Source organism: Pleurodeles waltl, chromosome 4_1 (assembly GCF_031143425.1).
Source record: "Pleurodeles waltl isolate 20211129_DDA chromosome 4_1, aPleWal1.hap1.20221129, whole genome shotgun sequence".
Lineage (NCBI taxonomy): Eukaryota > Metazoa > Chordata > Amphibia > Caudata > Salamandridae > Pleurodeles > Pleurodeles waltl.
This window is the reverse complement of record NC_090442.1, coordinates 297319453-297338563: the sequence shown is the minus strand read 5'-3', so window position 1 is coordinate 297338563 and position 19111 is coordinate 297319453. Positions and strand designations below refer to the sequence as shown.

Here is a 19111-nt window from a genome sequence, read left to right as displayed (position 1 = left end):
ATCAACGGTGTGTTTTATTAAGAAATCATGCTAAATAATAAATGCGTATATATATATATATATATATATATATATATATATATATATATATATACATGCACACCATATCAATGAAGTGTTTCTTTAAAAAATCATGCAATATAATTATTTCTCATTTGTTTCCGCAGCAATAAAGATGTGAAGACATGAACATTTTCAGCACTGTTTTCTTCTTGAGAGCTAACATAACCATGGAGATGAAGGTGTAAAATGAGTTGAAACAGCCAAATGTTCTGTATAGGCAGTCCTTTTTACCTATGAAGAAGCTTAGTCTTTACTGACAGTCTATACTTGACCGACACAACTGTTGATGAGCACTCGCTTGGATTTGCAGGTTGTTCAATCTCACACCACAGAGCTGTGCCATGTCAGCACCAATGTTTCTGCTGCTTGCAGAATTTGAGATGTTTGAACATTTTTCAGTTTCCATCAACCCAATTAAACAAAAGATTGGATGAATAATATACCACATTGAATATGCTGCTTAGCGAACAATGAATATCAACTGGTTGGGACTCTTCCAAGCCTCAAAGGCTGGCCTGGCACAGATGCTTCAGTTTGTTCAGTTTGGATGTGCAGTCCCTCAAAACAGTGCATTTTTGGTGCTTGCCATGGTGACTGTACGACCTCTCATGCCGGAGATAATGGAAATCGTTATTAAATAGTTTCCAATTGGCATTTAGTCATCACGAACATAATTCTCCGTTTCTGTTCAAGATTCTGAAATGTTTTCTTTTCAACTTCATTTTCGACTGTTCTCTGAATTGTTTCTTTTTGTTGAGCAAACGTGTAAATACCCAGTAGGTCTGTAAATATAAATCTTCTTGATTAGTTTTAGACTCATCAATATTATATTTTTGATAATTTTTCAGGTTTGGTGACCATTTATTGGCAACAATTTACGATTGCACCACTAATATATAAAGAAGATGTTCTAGGCTGTGATGAGAGTATGTAATGGTTTTGAAACAGGTCATTTACATGGGTTGTTCTTGCACTGTTGTGTTTATGGTTCGTCTTGTAGAACTTCGTATGCGCACTTCAGCTTTGTTAGTGGAACAGATTGTTTAATTGTGCCCTTCGTACTGTAAATATTTTGCATTTGAGTGTACAACTTTGTCTCTGAAACACTGTAAATGTGTTTTGTGTATTCATTGTGTCGCTATTTGTATTTCCTATCGCCATATTCACTTAAAACTTATCCTTGTTAATAAAACGGGATGAACACAACTAAATGACTTGATTCTTTTGTGGTTCGTTGATTGTACTTCATAAGAAAATATGTGTAAAGCTCAACACCAGCAGTAGCATCAGTTGCAATTGAGTGGGAAATAACCCAGTAGGAATGCGTGGGGTGTGATTGTGAGAAATGTGAATTGTTATTATTGTTTTAAAAACAGAGCGTGCACCTCTAAACTTCTATAAAATAGTCACCATGCATTCTGCATTAATTTCAGTGTAAACGTGGGACTGGAGATGTCAATGGCACATCTTTGCTGAATGCCTCTTTTTGTCTTATTCTGAGAAGACAAGTCTCTGATGAAATGACTGTATTAGGAGGTAGCCAACACAAACACTGTTCCCATGTATTCCCACATGACACGAAGATATAGTCATCCAGCGTTACTTAACAGCCGTTCAGTTACTATTCTTAGCTGAGATTGGTTTCTTTACGTTTGTTCGAGTGGAGCTTTGCCTTCACTCTCCAGTTTTAATGTTCTTTCTCTGTTTTCGGCTCTCTGGTTTACCATTCCTGTTTGAGATGTTGGTGTTGTCCAGCCCTTGGATCTGTATGAAGCTCTGTCTGTGGAAAAAGCCCTTCTCTCATCGTATCTTTAAGAGAGCTGAAATGTTTTTCATCACAAATATTGTGCCCAATAAAAGCATAGAATAGCAGACATATTTAGTTCCCTTTACAAAGATGAGCTTCCTACTTTCAGATAACAGCAGTCATGACAGAAAGTGGAATTTAGGGTGTTTTTAGTCTAAGCACATAATTGAACTAACTTAGCAATACATACATTTGTGTTCCAAACAGTCACATTTTGGAAGTATGTTTACAGACTGGGGGCTTATAAACTTACAAAAGGAATTAGCACATAGACATTTACCTAAAATAACAGTGAGTGGCTCTTAAGGTTGGAGTGGAAGATGGATGTAGCAGTATACTGCTGTAATTGAACACTAGCCACAATATTGGCAATTGCAGAAGAATTCAGTTGTCAAAAGAAGGCCTTGTTCTCCGCACCAACGTAGACTCAAACTTTAAAAGAGATGTCAGAGGGGAATGTTGGTGTGCTTTGGTTAAAATGGTAGGACTGGCCTATATGAGGCTTCTACTGGCAAAACAGGATTGTTGGGTAGTCTTAGAGGAAATTACTACTGTATTTTGACAGTGATCAGCCTATATTGCTTTTCATTTTAGTTTTAACATATACGTATGAATTACAGCAAGCTTAAAAACACAAAATCAGCCCTTCCAAAAAGGTGTTAAAACCGGTGATAAAATCTCAGTGGTTTCTGAACTGTTTACATTTTCCATTTTTCCTCAGTACTATTTGATGACTGAGGCGTGCAATTAATCTCCTGCAGGCACTTCCAGAAATATAAAAAAAAGCAGGAACATTGTGACACAGTAGTCTAAGTCTTTATCTTCACTGTGTACTCCTTTGTGATGAAAAATTATGTTGTAATGCAGTTTTAGAATGTGAGCAGTTTTTCATTTCCATGACTCAATTTCTTGTCCTTGATCTGGTTACCTGACCATTCTCCTACTCAAAATTCTCCAAATTAAATTTTGTAACCAACATAGTATTAGGGTGCAAGAGGTACTGGAGCAGGCCAAAGCGAGACCTCAGGAGGCGGAGACTACCAGCCTGCTCTCGTGAGCCTCCTCACAGTTATCTTTATCTGAAGAGGAAGCGGGATGGAGAGTAGGAGAGAGAAAGAGGTTTCTGGGAGAACATAGACATGGTCGTTCAAGGTTAGTGATGCAATGTCTTTAGCAATGGTCTATAGGTGTAGGAGTGAAATGACTAATACAAAGAGCAGATCTGTTCTCTTTGAGTAATTGCGTCATGTTCACAAAAGCCAGCTCTCAAACTGTGAAACTCAAATGAGGTTGACATTATGTTTGCATGGTTTATGTATCTTGCCAAAAATTATCTACTTGCTGCAACACAGTACATACATGTAAGTCTGCATCCTGGACTTTTTCTCATACTATAATTACTCATGTATGATTTAGCCACGTCAGACGTGTTAGAATTCAGCCTCATTCCTGCTTCTACTGAACATTCATGTTCCTTTTGTCTTGCACGTGAATTTCACAGAAATATACTCATCATGGTATCTGGAAAACATTGTACAGACTTAAGTAGAAGCATAGTTATTCTTTATGCACTGTTTACAATAAAAAGGGTAACGTTGTTTAATAATCTGCCCCTACTGTTGTTCATGGATATCGTTATGTGCTGCCCTGGGCAGTTATGACTGCAAAGTTAGAAGAGGTCGAAGTTACTTCACATGCTTGTAACTCTCAGTGGCACCACAAGCTGTAGTGTGCTTAGTAGCGTAAATCATCAAATAAACTGAAGGTCTGGAGATATGGGTATTTTCTGATTCCACATCTGTCTTCATACCTGTGAGAAAAAAATGGTGGTAAGGGCAGTGCAAGGGGTACCAGTTTGCAAGGCAAAGATAGCTGTTGCTACCCTGGGTAATACCTAATTGACATTCATGTGTGATGTGGAGTTACCGTGGATCACACCTCTGCTCATTTTATTCTATGCATACTGCTATAGCAAATCCTTCAAACCATGGTCTGTGTTTCAGGCTACATGACTACCAAAGCATTTTAAATCCAAGAATATTTAATGTGACTTGGACCATCAACAAGACGGAGTGCAGGTTAAACATTCTAAGTGCTCGGAGAAAAGGCATCCTCCCCCTGGCAGCAAATGATTTGTCGCTCATACTGACATCCTGTTCTGGAAATAACATACAATATTGTGTGCTGGAAATGCGCCATGCACTTAACAATAACCGAATGAATGTGATTAAAATGCATGATTTGCTAGTAACGTTTTCCTAAACTTCGATTGGGGGTGGAGCGGGTGTTAAGGGAAGGGATGGGTGGGGGGATGTGGCAGAATGCTCAAATACTTTGTCAAAGTTTTTTTTTTTCCATTTTGTCAATGCAACTGGCCCTGTGTGTCTGGAAGATCCCATTGCCACATAAAGTCACAAACTAGAATCTGACATTCCACACCATACTTGTGCTACTGCCCGAATGTGTATTAAAATATAATATTTGACATTCATCGTCCTGCAATTCCGTGATAAGAACCCCTAAACCACTGGTGATATTAACCCCTGTGATGTTGATAATCGTGTTGCTGGTCCACTGCACTTTAAAATGTGCTATCTGCCACATATTGTCCAGAAACGTGACTCCTCATGTTACGAATTGCACCGGGCTAGTAAAGGGAGCTCACAGTAAGCCATTTTGACTGGCCGTGAAGATGAGGCTGCTCCAGCAGTTTGAGTCTAGTTTCGCCCCTGTTGTTGTACAGTGGAACATAGAGTAACAGGAAAAGGATTAAAATGAGTACACGAGATGACAATATTGGTTTTCTGTCAAGAGTGTGTTAAAAAGAGAATGTACTAGAAACTGCACCGGGATCAGTATTGCAAATCTAAGTTAAATAAGCATTTGCAATGCAATGGGTCCCATGTTTGCTTGCGTTAGTGCTGAAAACTCCTAACTGGACTTTTCTTGCCACATAAACTAATAGTGAAAAGTAAAGCAGTTTCACATATACCAGCCGATTGGTCGCCATGACATGGAAAGCGCTTGACTTCTGCCCAGTGAGATCGCACTGCGCAGGAAATGACAAAAATAAAGTAGTCCAGATACCAGCTGAAAACACAGGGCCTTGTTTGTTTTCAGTAGTTTACTGGTGCGCTCGAGGAGGGCTAAACACCGGAAAAGGCATGGTGTATGCATGCCTTTTACAAATAGAATCAGTAGATTTTTAAAAGGCGAGCCCACTAACTAATGAAAGTTACGGGCGTGACATGGGCGTGGTTAGAAGCCCACATAGAGATTACAACATGGTCCAGAGCGCTTGCGCTCTCGACCCTAAAAAATTAATAGAATGTTTTTCTTCTTCATTAAAAATGCACGTTGAGACCTCCTTTTTTAAGTAGTCACACGATATTAATTTGCAAAACCCTAAAAAAATGCAAAGCTATGCCTCAGAAGGAAACTCAAAAAAATGTTGACTAACCACATGATAAATTGAGGCCTCTTCTACATAAAAAATGCACGTTGAGACCTCCTTTTATAAGTAGCCACACGGTATTCATTTGCAAACCCTAAAAAAATGCAAAACTATGCCTCAAAAGGAAACCAAAACAAATGTTGACTAACCACATGATAAATTGAGGGCGTCTCATTACAAATCTATGAATTCATATTGTCAAGGAAAACAAAATAACAAAATGTCCACAAAAGAATGGTTATGGAGGCTTTGATGGGATGCGTTTTTGATATTCAAAACGTAATCAAACTTCTGGTCAACTTGATTTGCTTCATGAAAAAATAAATGAAATGGCGTTTATGACAGTACTCAGACGTGAAACTTCATTCCTGATGTTACAAGAAGTGGTAATAGCACCATCCTGTGCATAATACAACTTTCACCAAAGTTACATGTGGTGTGGCTTCAAGAGCCTGTCTCTCTCGTGACACTGGCCCTTCCTCCTAGAGTTTCCTCTGCATAACTGAATTAGTGCACCTACCGACTGGACTTCAGTGTTACCCAGTACCATAGTTCCATCAGGCAGCAACATGTCTCTCAAGTGACCTTCTAATTTCCCAATCCAAAACGTCTTCTCATTGGTTTACGTTATAGACAGTTTATCCTCAAAATCTATAGGGTAGAATGCAATGAAATGTTTAGCACGCTTAAAGCCATTATATCAAAATAAAAATGTTCGTAGAGTAATGATTTCAAATTTAAAAATATCTATAAGAGATTCAAAAGAAATGGCAAATTACATGCCAAGCTGATTCTGCGATTAAAATATTTATTTATCAATTGTCACTTTTTGCATTTCTTGTTAATACCAAACGACTATGACACATTTATACCAAATATCTCCTAGAGATAGGAATTGTTAATTTTTAGAGAAGCAGAAATTAAATGTTGGTAAATTAAAGCACTGAGTTGTTTAACTGTGACAGAGAGAGGCTGAAGTACACATGTGCGTTGTTGCTGAGACCTTGGCACATAAAAGCAATCAGATTCCTTTTATGTAAATTAGTTTATTTGATGGATAACTATCTTATCCTTGGTATATGCAGCCGGGCTTTCCTCAGAGTAAATTGCCTACAATACATGAAAGAAACAGCACTTCAGTTATAACTTATTAAGTTGAAAACAGCAAACTAATTCACCTAATTTAGTTTAAAAAAGAGTAAAATGTTGACATAAAAAATGCATCTACATAACAAAAAATGTGTTGAGGGGATCAAATTATGAACTGAGAAATAATATTCATGGCACTCTTTTTTCCATGTGGGTCAGCAAGGTGGTCATACTTCGTAGCCCTCGTTAAGTCCTTTATGTCATACTACAAGAGAACTAGGGGGCAGAGTTATGGAAAGTGGCGCTGCACCAAGTGCAGTTCCTCTCTCCCTGCGCCCCTTAGCACCCCTCTACCGCCACCATGTGTGCGCCATATTTACAATACAGCATACCATGGCACAGGTTAGGGGGCAAGAGCGTAATTATTCAGATCATTATAAATCTTCCCTGCCAAGATTTTTGCTGGGGCCAGATGAGGAAGGGGTTGTTCCTCCGGCCGTTTTTACCATCAAGGCCCCTCTAGAGGATACCCAAAAAGGAAGAACAGCTGGAATGACGGTCGTCAAGGAACATTCTACCCCTCTCAAGGTTCCCGCAGAGCCAAAGGCAACTGCATCAGAGGAGGAGGTAACACACCAGGAGGAGTTTCTGGTAAGCATTATCCCTTTTTCCCCTCTAGATCTAGGGGGAAGACTTCGGAGATCTGCTCACAATTGGGAGACAATAGCAAAGGATCCTTGGATCCTTCAAACAGTTTGTTGTTTTCACATAGAGTTCTAGGGAACTCCAATACAGCAATCCCGTCTGACACCTTTAGTTTTCTCAACTCAGGAGATGAATCTCATAGATTTAGAAGTAGAGGGTCTCCTACAGAAAAAAAGCTATTTACAGATTTGCTCTTCACCAAACGGGTTTTTAAGCAACATTTTTCTGGTAGAAAAGAAAGACAAGCGTTTTTGCCCCGCAATAAACTTTAGGGATTTCAACCAATAGATAGTTTATCAACACTTCAAAAAGGAAGGCATTCATCTATTGAGAGACATTCTACTCCCAAACAATTGGATGATCAGATTGGACCTCAAGGATGCATATCTTTCAGTCCCTATTTTTCCTCCTCACCGGAGATTTCTTGTTTTTGTGGAAAGGGCAGATACACAAGTTCAAAGCTCTCCCTTTTGGTCTATCCTCAGCTCCTTGGTGTTTTACCAAACTCATGAGACCGCTAGTAGAATTTCTTCATACCAGGGGAATAAGGATGATAATATATTTGGAGGATATTCTTCTGATGGACCAATCCCTAGCTCAGCTGAAATCCAATCTGAACATTACTATTGCACTCCTCCAAAATCTCGGCTTTGTGATCAACTGATCCAAATCAGAACTAAATCCATCCCAACAAATAGTTTTTCTAGGTTTCCTTATAAATTATGTCGCAGCATCTCTCAGTCTTCCATTATCAAAGATTTCCAAGATTCGTAAAGAACTCAAGAAGGTTCTCAGAAGAGAGAGAATTTATCTCTGTCAACTGGGCAGGATGGGACTTCTATCCTCATCAATCCAAGCTATCTTCCCCCGTCCTCTTCATTACTGTGCATTACAGATATTAAAAGCTTCTCATCTGCAAAAGGGTCTAACTTACTCGGAATTGATTTCCTTATCTCCAGAAGCCAAAACGGAACTCCAGTGGTGGATAGACTACATGGAAGCTTGGAATGGCACAGCAATATTCGGTACTTCGCCGAACATGATTATAGAATCAGACGCCAGTCGTCTGGGATGGGTAGCCAGTTGTGGGAAATATCCATGGGCGGCAGATGGTCAAAGGAAGAACTCTCTCCATATCAATTGTCTAGAACTTCTGGCAGGATCCTTTGCAATCAAGTCTCTCACGAAGGACAAAGTGTGTTTTTTCCATTCTTCTGACGATGGACATCATATCAGCGGTCCAGTATATCAATCGCCTGGGGGGCACTCGATCAAAGGCCCTCTCAGAACTAGCAAAGGATTTCTGGCATTATTGCCTTCAGAAACAGATCTCTGTAGTTCCAGAATATCTTCCAGGAATCAAAAACACTGTAGCAGACTGGAACTCCAGGAACTTCACAGACAGCGCGGATTGGAAATTAGATTGTGAAATTTTTCTAGCCCTGATGGAAAAATGGGGTCCTTGCAACCTAGACCTCTTTGCTTCCCGTCGGAATCACCAACGGACGAGATATGTCAGCTGGAGACCAGATCCAGAAGCGGTAGCAATACATGCTTTTCTTCAAGATTGGTTGAAGGATCTTCGGTATGCCTTTCCCCCATCCATAATGATTCTCAGAGTTACAGCTTAGGGAAGATGCCAAACTGCGTCTTTGGTTCTAGTGACTCTGATTTGGAAATCTCAAGCATGGTTCCCAACACTAATGGAAGTGTCTTGGGATCTCCCAATCAGATTGCCATCATCCCCTTCGATACTTCTCGATCATCAAGGATCTCCTCACCCGTTAGTTCTCCAAGTTCATCTTTGCCTCATGGCCTTGAGGATTCACAGGGACTTTGGAAAAACAGACTCCTTTCAAAGGAAGGTAATCACTTCATTCAACAGGCCCACACAGGCCTTGCAGTGGCAGGCCTGAGACATGGTTAAGGGCTACTTATGTGGGTGGCACAGCCAGTGCTGCAAGCCCACTAGTAGTATTTAATTTACAGGCCCCGGGCACATGTAGTGCACTTTGATAGGGACTTACAAGTAAATTAAATACGCATATTGGGTATGAGCCAATGTCACCATGTTTTAGGGTACGAGCATATGCACTTTAGCACTGATTAGCAGTGGTAAAGTGCACAGAGTCCTAAAGCCAGCACAAATGAGGTCAGAAAAAGAGACAGAGGAAGGCAAAAAGTCTGGGGGTAACCCTGCAGAAAGGCCATTTCCAACACTTACCCTTTCCCCCCATTTATGAATCAAATCCTTAATAATGAAAGATTAAACAAAAGAACGTGGCTAGGTGGTCACAGAATTGGAACACCAGAGCGACTCCATGTGAGCCCTTAGACACCCAGAGAAGATGACTTGTAGACATCTGATGAGGCTGCCCTTGTTGATGCACACCTGGGTCAGAGGGAGGGACTGGATTTGATTTCCATGACAACACATGTCGTTTTTTTAAATTACCCTTGGCTTTAGATTCTTCACTTTTTCTCTTGGTGGTATGTGGCAAGCTCTAAAGTTGCTGTGAGTTTGACATCATTTTTATGGTTAGCCAAATATGGCTAACTCCAGGGAGTGCTGATGGTAGATACTTCAAGGGCATGAGGATGGGAGCAATGGCGTAATTCTTTTCCATTTCATGGTTTCTATACACCATACCGCCCTCCATTAAAACAATTAAAGTTGGTTGCACCCTTGTTTAATGTTGAGTTTTTTAGCCGGTTGTCTTTGGGCATTCTGGCTTGGGAGCGGGAGTTGGGATGTTATTTGCATTTAGACAGTAACACGTCCCAATATCTCCCCAAGCATTGACTAAGGAAGGAAAGTATGACCATGGATGGCTTAATTGGTTGAGCTCAATCTATTATACTACACATGACTGACTACAATTGTAAACCGAATAGCTTTAACATCCTTGTTTAGAATGTGACTCACACAAAACAATATAGGATCCACCTTTACCTGAAATGTAGATATATACAATATTACCTGCTTTCAGGAAACTCACCTTACCACAGTAGGATTGCAGACAATTTGGAAAAGGTGGAGAGAGCTTTTGGTGGGAACTACATATTTGGGTTATAATATGGGGGTACTGATCTTAAGGTTGAACCCAAAGGCGAATACGTGGTGCTAGAAGGACAACTGGATGGTGAGTCACTCTCGCTGATCGTGTTAGTTATACACGTCAAATCTGAATCAGGCCACATTTCCTGTTACACTCATGCCCTTCCTCTTCCAGGATCCCCAAACGCCATGCATGTGAGTAGGTGATTTTAGCTGTGTCACAGATATACATTTAGACAGGTCCTCTCCAACTCTGCAAGGTGCACAGTCTGGTCTGGCCACCAAACACTTGCAGCTGTGGACCCTCAACAATCAGGAGGTAGATACATGGAGGTTACTGTACGGTGATCGACCGAATACGCTTTTGACTCAGGGTTGCATGAGCTGGTAAACTGAAATACAGCAGCAAATTCAAAGGTTGCTGGCATGAAGTATTTCGGACCTGCACTGTCAGACCATAATCCTTGCAAATTGTCTCTTGCATGGAAAGGGCCCTGACCAAGTCTCAGGGCTGTAGTTTACTGACTACTACTCTTCTGAATTGGGCATTTTGGAATACAAAAACACCAATATAGATCATTACTTTACTAAGAACCTAGTTCGGGATCTAATGTCACAGTAGAGTGAAACACTTTCAAGGTAGGTTTGCAGGGCCTCTGCATAAAAATAGTATATGGGACCAGGCAGGTCCTAATCAAGGAATTGAATACTTCAGAGGGTCATACAAGGGTTTTGTAAGTTGAACTTGTATAGCACACAGGTGTATCACAAAGGCTAGCTACAGCAAAGCTGGAAAATGGGGAGACGCATGACAGACCGGGTAGGCTGGATTTCAGGACTATATAGCTTAGCAGCAGACATAGGACGACAGGGCTGGGAACTTGTTGCCCTGGTTGCGAAAAGCTGATAAACCTGGAACCTTCATAGGGACCATTCAGACTGCTCAGGATATTATTGTCAATAGCCAAGATGCTGTTAGCCAGACTTTTGCAGACTGTTATGCCACCCTGTATTCATCCTTCTCAGAGGCATCCCAGCAGAGTATTGAGTCTCTCAGGTTGCACAAATGCAAACTATATATGCGGTACAAAGAGTTGAGCTGGAAGCTCTGCTGTCACTGGAAGAAATGCAGCTGGGTAAAACCCTTGGCAAATACAGACTATCCATAGAGTTTTACTCCACATGTAGCTTGCAGCTGGTTCCTCACCTCCTACAATGGTAAAATGCTGCAATGGAAAAGTGGACCTTACCATCATCCTTGAGGGAAGCGTTAATAGTGGTCCTCTCAAGGCAAAATAAAAACCTGCTGTAGGTGGCCTCCTATCATCCTTTGTCATTGTTGAATCTGGACTATAAAGTTCTAGTCATAATACTGACTAACAGACTGATCCCTACAGCACAAATGATAGTGGGTCCAGATCAGCTTGGCTTTATTCCATACCATAACACTTTCATGAACTTACATAGATTGTTCAAAGAGCTGGATTGGTTAAACAGAGTGGCACATGCCCTTGGGTCACATCACTTGACATAGGAAAAGCTTTTGGCACCCCAATCTGGTACTTTTTAGCATTGATTCTTTATAAGGCTGGGATGGTCCCAGGATTTCTGAAGTGGGTGAAGTTGCCTTCTCACACCCGGTGGGAAGAGTTTGGAGGGGCAAATAGTGTTGGAACCTTTCTTGATTGAGAGGGGTATGATGCAGCGCTACCTCCTGTCGCCTATCATTTTCATGTTGTCTGTGGAGCCGCTGGCCTCAATGTTGCGTATGAAGGACTCTGAATAGGGGTATTAATGTGGAATGGAAGTGGCACAGTGTATTATTATATGCAGATGTTGGGATGTTTTACATTTGTGATTAAGAGGACAACCTGTGTCTGATAATGGATCTGTTGAATAGCTTTGGGGTACTTTCAGGGCTGAAATTCAACTGGGATAAATCCTACCTGTTTCCCCTGACTCATTTGACATAACAGATTAGCCTCTTGCCTGTTACAGAACTGCACTCGGGGCTTCATACAATTAGATATGAGGGTGTGAAGGTGCATCACTCCGAGACCGATTTGGTTGAGAGGAATCTTGAGAAATGCAGTGGCACAGGTGAGACACACTCCCATTCTGGTGCTCGCTTCCACTATCCGTTTTGTATTAGGAAGCAATATCCAAAACTTTGATATTGTTGTGATTTTTGTACTTCTTTGTTGCCATTCCTGTGATGCTCAAGAGGAGTATTTTTAGGATAGTGATTGTGAGGACTTGGGTGTACTATATGACATGGTTGTGGGGCCTTATCGTGCACTCCACTCTCAAATACCACCCTGGGTCCAGTCAGGCTCATTTACTTAGCCTTAAGCTTAACCTTGGGAAGCTGTGGTTGCGAGCCGTAAGGAACCTAGGGCCTGATTTAGATTTTGGCAGATGGGTTACTCTGTCACAAAGGTGACGGATATCCTGTCCGCTGAAATATAAATCCCATTATTTGCTATGGGATATATATTTAAGTGGAGGGGATATCTGTCACTGTTGTGACAGAGTAACCCGTCTGCCGAAATCTTAAATCAGGCCCTTAATGTAAAGCATTTAACAACACTCAACAACAAAATAAGAAAGTCACACAACACAAAAGAAATTGGACACCAATTTTTAAAAAGGTTATATATTTTTATGAATTTTTAGAGACCTTAATGAACAAAATCCACACGAGGGTTCCAGTGATGCACATTTTAGAAGATATGACTTTTAAGTGCAACCACCAACAAGAATTGCTCAACAAAAAGTTTTAAAGCTTTTGAAAAGTTTGGAACAGTTACTTTGACTACTCTGGCCCTAGTTAGGAAACCAATTCAGACTGGACAGAGGTCTTGGGGGGCCAGAGTGGACACTTTGGACAGTTACCTGGCCACCAAAGCATTTTAAAGGCAAGTTCAAAACTTTGCAGGATGACCACATAGACATTGATGGAGTGGTCCTAATGCTTAGGCAAAAGATGCTCAAAGGATGCTCAGGTTGTGATGCGGTCGACAGGAGTGTCTATGGTTGCTCCTCGTTCCACAAGTGAAGTGGGGCAACTTTGGCCACAGGGATCATGGTCTCTTAAAGTCCTCCACATGGCAATAGCAGGCCAGCTGATGTTGGGCTACCGGTTTCTTTGCACCGCGGTTGAGGTGAAATCCTTAGGTGGGGGCTAGTGTCCCTTGGGTGCAACAAATCCACACTTGGATGCAATTTTTGACTATCTTGGATTTGTCTTCGTGGGTGCCCAGCAACTGGTAGCGGCAAAACTTCGCAAGTGGCTACCAAATTGTCGGTTTGGGCTTCTTCAGCTCTTGTGTCCCTGGAGCAGGTTGCAGTAGATTAGTCGACTAATTCTCTGAGTCATTGCTTCGATCTGGGGCCAGGGATCAGCATTTCCCAGAGCCAGGAACCACGTGCAGAGTTCAACCTTCACTTGTCCAAAGAGCATTAGGTGCAGCCCTTCCAACAGTGCAGCCTCTAGTTGTGCAATTCCAAGGGCAGCTTGTAAGTCCTTCTTCGGTATTCTCACCAAATCCAAAGTGATCTGAGCGGCAGGGTACCAACAATGCCATATTTATCCCAGGAAAGAGCCCTGGGGGACCATGCAATCACAAGCCAATGGGCTACTGGTCCCCTCCTACCTAGTGAAGAATTTCCTGTGATGTGTGGCATCTGGTTATCCCAGAGTGCAACATTCTTGCCCGTTTCAAGATGGCACAACTCTTCTCTAATCCCCAGGAACTTGGTAGCCCACCCTAAGGGTGTGGCTACCAGTGGACTACATGCACACTGAAAAAATAGTTTGGGGCAAGTTTTTACCTCTCTGTCTCTGCCTCCACTTTGTCTTCAGGACAAAAGGCATCCTGCTCAGGGTTGTTATTGCTACTTCCCCACAAAGGTGGCTTCCCTTTGAATCTCACCTTTTGGGGTAACAACTTGAGTGCCCATCCCAAGAGAATAGGTAACACCTCACTCTGCAGCAACTGCCTTTGTTCCTGAGCCCGGGAGTTGTCCACACATCTTCTCAGGCAGGCAGAAAGCTGTCTGTGTGCCAGGGTCTTCGTGAGGCTGCTGTGCTAGCTGCAGTACAACTAGCCCACCGTTTTCTAAAGTGGCAACTTTGTACGATTTGCTAAACTTTAATTGTGGTATTATATTGGGCCTGGACATCAGGTCGGGTTTAATGGCATGATTAATTTGATACCTTGCATGACCCAGTTAGGTAGTCCCAGTTAGAAGCTAACCAGACTAGGGTGCCAACTGGTACCCCTGTGTAGCTAATCGGACTACTACCTTTGCCTCAGCAAAATGACAATTTGGAAATGTTGCTGTTAAGATGTATGAAAAATATATGTCCTACTTAACAAAACACAGGTCCCTGCCATTCGGATCTAAAGGCCTTCCTGGGGAGGGTCTCTGAACTCACAATTTAAAAATACATCTTTTAGTGAAGTAGGTTTTTAATTTGTCTGTTTGAAAATACCACTTTTAGAAAGTAGGCATTTTCTTGCTTAAACCATTATGTGACTCTGCCTGTTTGTGGATTGTCTGTCTGGGTCAGTTTGACAGTTGGGCTGTTTTACACCTCTCTAGACAGTGACACAAAAGGGGGTGGGGGCGTAGCCTGCATATCCTGATGAGCCATCTGAGCTAGAGGGGAGGGGGGAGTGGGTGTTCACCCCTGAAAGGACTGTGCCTGCCCTCACACAGTGCAGTCTCTGACCCCTTGGTGTGCATCTGGGGCCTGGCCTGGACAAGGAAGGATCTTGCAAACACTTGAGACTTTGCTTTGAAGTTTGCCAACTTCAAAGACAGAACAGAGTATAAGACGAAGACCCAAAACCCCAGACTGTTAGAATCTTTCTGGAATCAAGAAGAATCTATGCCAAGGAGAAGAGCTGAGGAGCTGGAGAAGGAGTACTGTCCCTTTGCTGTGCTGCTTTGCTGGACTAGCCTGCAGTTGCTGCTTCTGGCTGAAAAGAGTGCAAAGGGTGAACTTTGCTGTGTGTCCTGCTTGAGAAAGTTCTCCAAGGGATTGGAGTAGAGCATGCCACCTGTTGGAAGACTCAGGGAAACCAAAGACTTCAGATTCCTCAACCGGCAGCACTGTGAACTGTGTGTTTTGTGCTGTTCGAGAGGAGAAACCACTGCGCCGTTGCCAACAAAGCCGCTGGCCGTACCCTGACCTGCCGCCGCCACACAGAGTTGCGTTGCCCCGATTCGCACCGCGACCCTGGTCTCGCCGACACCATCATCAGACGACTTCACCGAGCCGCTGCTCCCACCGCAACCTGTGGGCCCCACACACCGGCATCGCCTGCTCACACCGCAGCCTGGGCCTCCCCGACGCCAACGATCCTGCTGACATCGGCGCCGCTGCCTGCACCGTGGCCTGTGGACACCGCTCCTGAGGAGCACTGTTGTGTAGCCAATTTAGTTTTAGCTCTATACATGTTATTTTAGCATGGTAGGCCTACCGCTGTGCACTTTAAGCTAGATATATTTTATTCGGCTTCATTTTATTATTGTTACAATAGCAGCTTTTAAGGTCTTGTTTTATTTCTCTCTATCTAACTGTTTTTGCCTAGGCCAGCACTCTGTTCTTGCTCTGTGCTTCTTCCAAGGCTGCAGTAAAATAGGTGGCCAGTGAATGTGGTATAAGTTTTGTCTCTGACATTCATACAAAAACACATATTCTTACGTAGGGACCTTTTCTCAGAACATCAGCTGTTTTATTATAAAAACACTTCCCTGTCCCTTTCACGTTAGAGGGAGATTCCAGCCAGAGAACCACGACTGTATGCTGATTGCTGAACGCTTCGCTATGACTGCTTATGTAGACTTAAAGCTTTTTTGCTCAGTTATGGGGGATGATGTCTTCCCAGGGGAACCTGAAGGGCAGAATTAGAGGTTAACACACTGTGCTCTATTGTAGCCTAGGTAAGGATTAGTCTATTGGCTCTAGTGACAAAATGGTAGCATTATTTCTATGCTTTACACTCCTTGTCACAATTTTAATCTTGTCATGCTGTATTGTCCTGGTTATTGCAGCCTACGCTTTGCTTTCTAACATGCAGTCGCTTCATTAAAATCTTATTGAAACATAAACTGCCTCTATTTGTCATTGTGTATGTAAGACTAACGTAACTGAGAGAAACAGATGAGACCTGAGTGACCACGGTTTCTCTGAGGAATCAGTTATGTCATGAGCTCGGCTGCCCAATCATCCCGCCCTCAGGTGAAGATGAGGCACTGCTAGTTAGCCGCAGCAAAACCCAGATTGGAGTGACAAGTGTCACCTGTAGTGGGTCACACTCAGTCTCCCACACCGCAGGTGATTCTGCTGCTCTAAATCCAGTAATCTCATTAGAATAATGAGAGCCTACGCAACATGGCGCCGCCAATGTTTGGTCAGGCTCTAATTTTCGGGTCCTCCTGAGTATCTCTGTCTCACTGAATACAAACACACCTCAGCACTATATACAGAGACGTCCGTGGTATTGAGGATTTCCTCCTCAGCTAAGTAAGGCACCCTATCTGATGCTGGAGGTTGTTCATGCTTGAACCCTAAAACGAAAATCCCCATTTGGTGTACTTATCTCTGAACTAATTTACCATCTAATATGACGAATCCGCAACAGGTAGCAATTGCAGTTAATATGAGGCAACCCCTGACTGCATATTTATTGGCAAATGGCCTAACAGTCCTGGGGGGGTCCAGTCACATATGTGGTGGACGCAGATGCAGCATACAGAAGAGAACTTTTCTATTCTTGAGTCACACTTCCAGCAGTTGATGGGAACACAAATGCATTTCATCACTATACACCTGCAAACGTACCTGGACAATACAGAGCATACACATATTTAGAAATATCTTTATCTTATCAATAAAATAATAATTGGCTTGATGGTGCCCTACCCACACAATTTTACCAGTTAGGTTAGGTCCTCTAAGTAATGATGGTCCTACCTGGCCTTTATTAGCAACTTATACACCTCACCCTGCAGTAGCTAACTTAGCAGTAGCTGAAGTCCATCGCTTATATACTGAGCTGACGTCGATATACATACGATTAGTACAGTTTGTAATGAAAACATTAAATACGAACACAGCACGTGCTGCTCCAGTGCAACCACATGCAGTAACGGCAGGTATTAATTCTGCAACTGTACATTTAATCGTGGGTAAGGTACCTGCCAAACGAGAAGAAATTCCGTTTTGGTTAGCTAAAAAAATAAGTGCACTGGAAGCACTATTTCCCCATACTGGACCTCAGGATAAACACGGAATACTAACGATGTGCTTGCCATTTGGGATGGTTCCCACAGTAGATAACTGTAGTACATGGGGTACAGTATTTGCCACGCTCTATACCACCGCACACAGTACTCCGACACTTGCCAACTTGCCGGAAGTGTTGAAACAAATTCAAGATGAATATGGGGCTGCCCTGGCCCTAGACTTGGGGATGAAATTAATGGGCAACTTTGCCACAGTATCCTCAATTATTTTAGGTAACCTTATAGGGGAAGCAGTCACACTAGCGGTGCACATGCGGCTCTGGGATGTTCCTCAACAGGATCAAGAACGCGAGCTGCCAAAGATTATTGCAGAGGCCTATTCTAGTATTGGTCGAGATAGTCTAGGGGCCAGACCAACTAAACCACAATTTCAGGGCAAATTTAATAAAGATTTCTCCATGCAAGCTCCTGAGGGTAATTTTGCCAATTCTTAAGCCACCATGTAAATGTCAAGAAATGGTAGCGCGCAATGAATAACAAAGTCAAATCATCATGAAACGAATCGCGGGTCTTGCCAATTCACAAGCCACCATACAAATGTCAAGAAATGGTAGCGTGCAATGAATAACAAGATCAAATCAGCATGAAACAAATCGGGCGTCTTGCCGATTCGCAAGCCACCATGCAAATGTCAAGAAATGGTAGGGCGCAAGGTAATCTGTTAATCATTAAAGAATTAGGCCAAGAATATGAAAGTTCTAACGGCGTCGGGAGGTCAGCCCAACCACCGTCTTACAGCCCAGAACAAGGATCACCAATGAAGAATGAAGGGCAGAGGCCTGGAAGATCAAATAGGCCACTGGGACATGAGCTCAGGAAGTAGCTGCTGCTCTGCACCGGGACCTCTGAATAGTGAGCACTTGGAGCTGGGCTGGCTCCCTTTTATAGAGTCTTGGCCCAGCCCACAACCACACCCAGGCATGCTGCAGGGAAAGTCTCTGGAAGGCCCTGGAAAGGGACCACACCCTAACACACTCTGAAAGCCAGCAGCAATACATTGCAAATGAACAGTATTTGTAAACACATTCAAAATAAGTCTTCAGGATTAAACTCTGCAAGGCAAAAGGTTAAACAACAACATATCAGCACAATGCATAAATTATGTTGTTTTGAGAGTGCTGGGTTTTTGCATTCTAGTCGCTAATAGAGCACGCACTGCCCTGGTGTTAACAGTCTGTCATGTGCTGATAACTTTTTTAGCTGTTCTTTTAACAATCCGTTATATCTCTCAATCATGCCTGCAGCTTGTGGATAATAACTAAGGTGCAAAATCCACCGAATTCCCTGTTCCTGCGCCCAATCCTGCACTGTTTTCCCTGAAAAGTGTGAGCCCCTATCTGTTTGGATTTCATCAGGTACCCCATAATGTTTTATCAGGTAGTTTAGCCCTCGCAAAGTGAACTTCTGATCTGCAGACTTACAGGGCATGCCCAAAATAAGGCCAGAGTAGGTGTCCGCCATGGCCAATACGTAGCTTTTTCCTCCTTCCTTTGGTAGCGGCCCGATATAGTCCAATTGCCACACCGTAGCAGCTGCAGTTCCTCTTCTGATATGGCCGCTAGGTTTCTTTTGCAGGGGCATTTGTCTTTTCTGGTTGCATGTGGGGCACTCCTTT

General features: G+C 42.6%; 1 protein-coding gene across 1 annotated transcript in view; it reads left to right on the top strand.

Annotated features, from left to right (window-relative positions):
- Positions 1-3471, top strand: part of CRY1 (cryptochrome circadian regulator 1) — a 184367-nt gene extending 180896 nt beyond the window's left edge. The window contains exon 13 of the mRNA XM_069228379.1: positions 168-3471. The gene's annotated coding sequence lies outside the window, so the exon portion shown is untranslated. The remainder of the gene's footprint in view (positions 1-167) is intronic.
- Positions 3472-19111: the final 15640 nt, after the last annotated feature.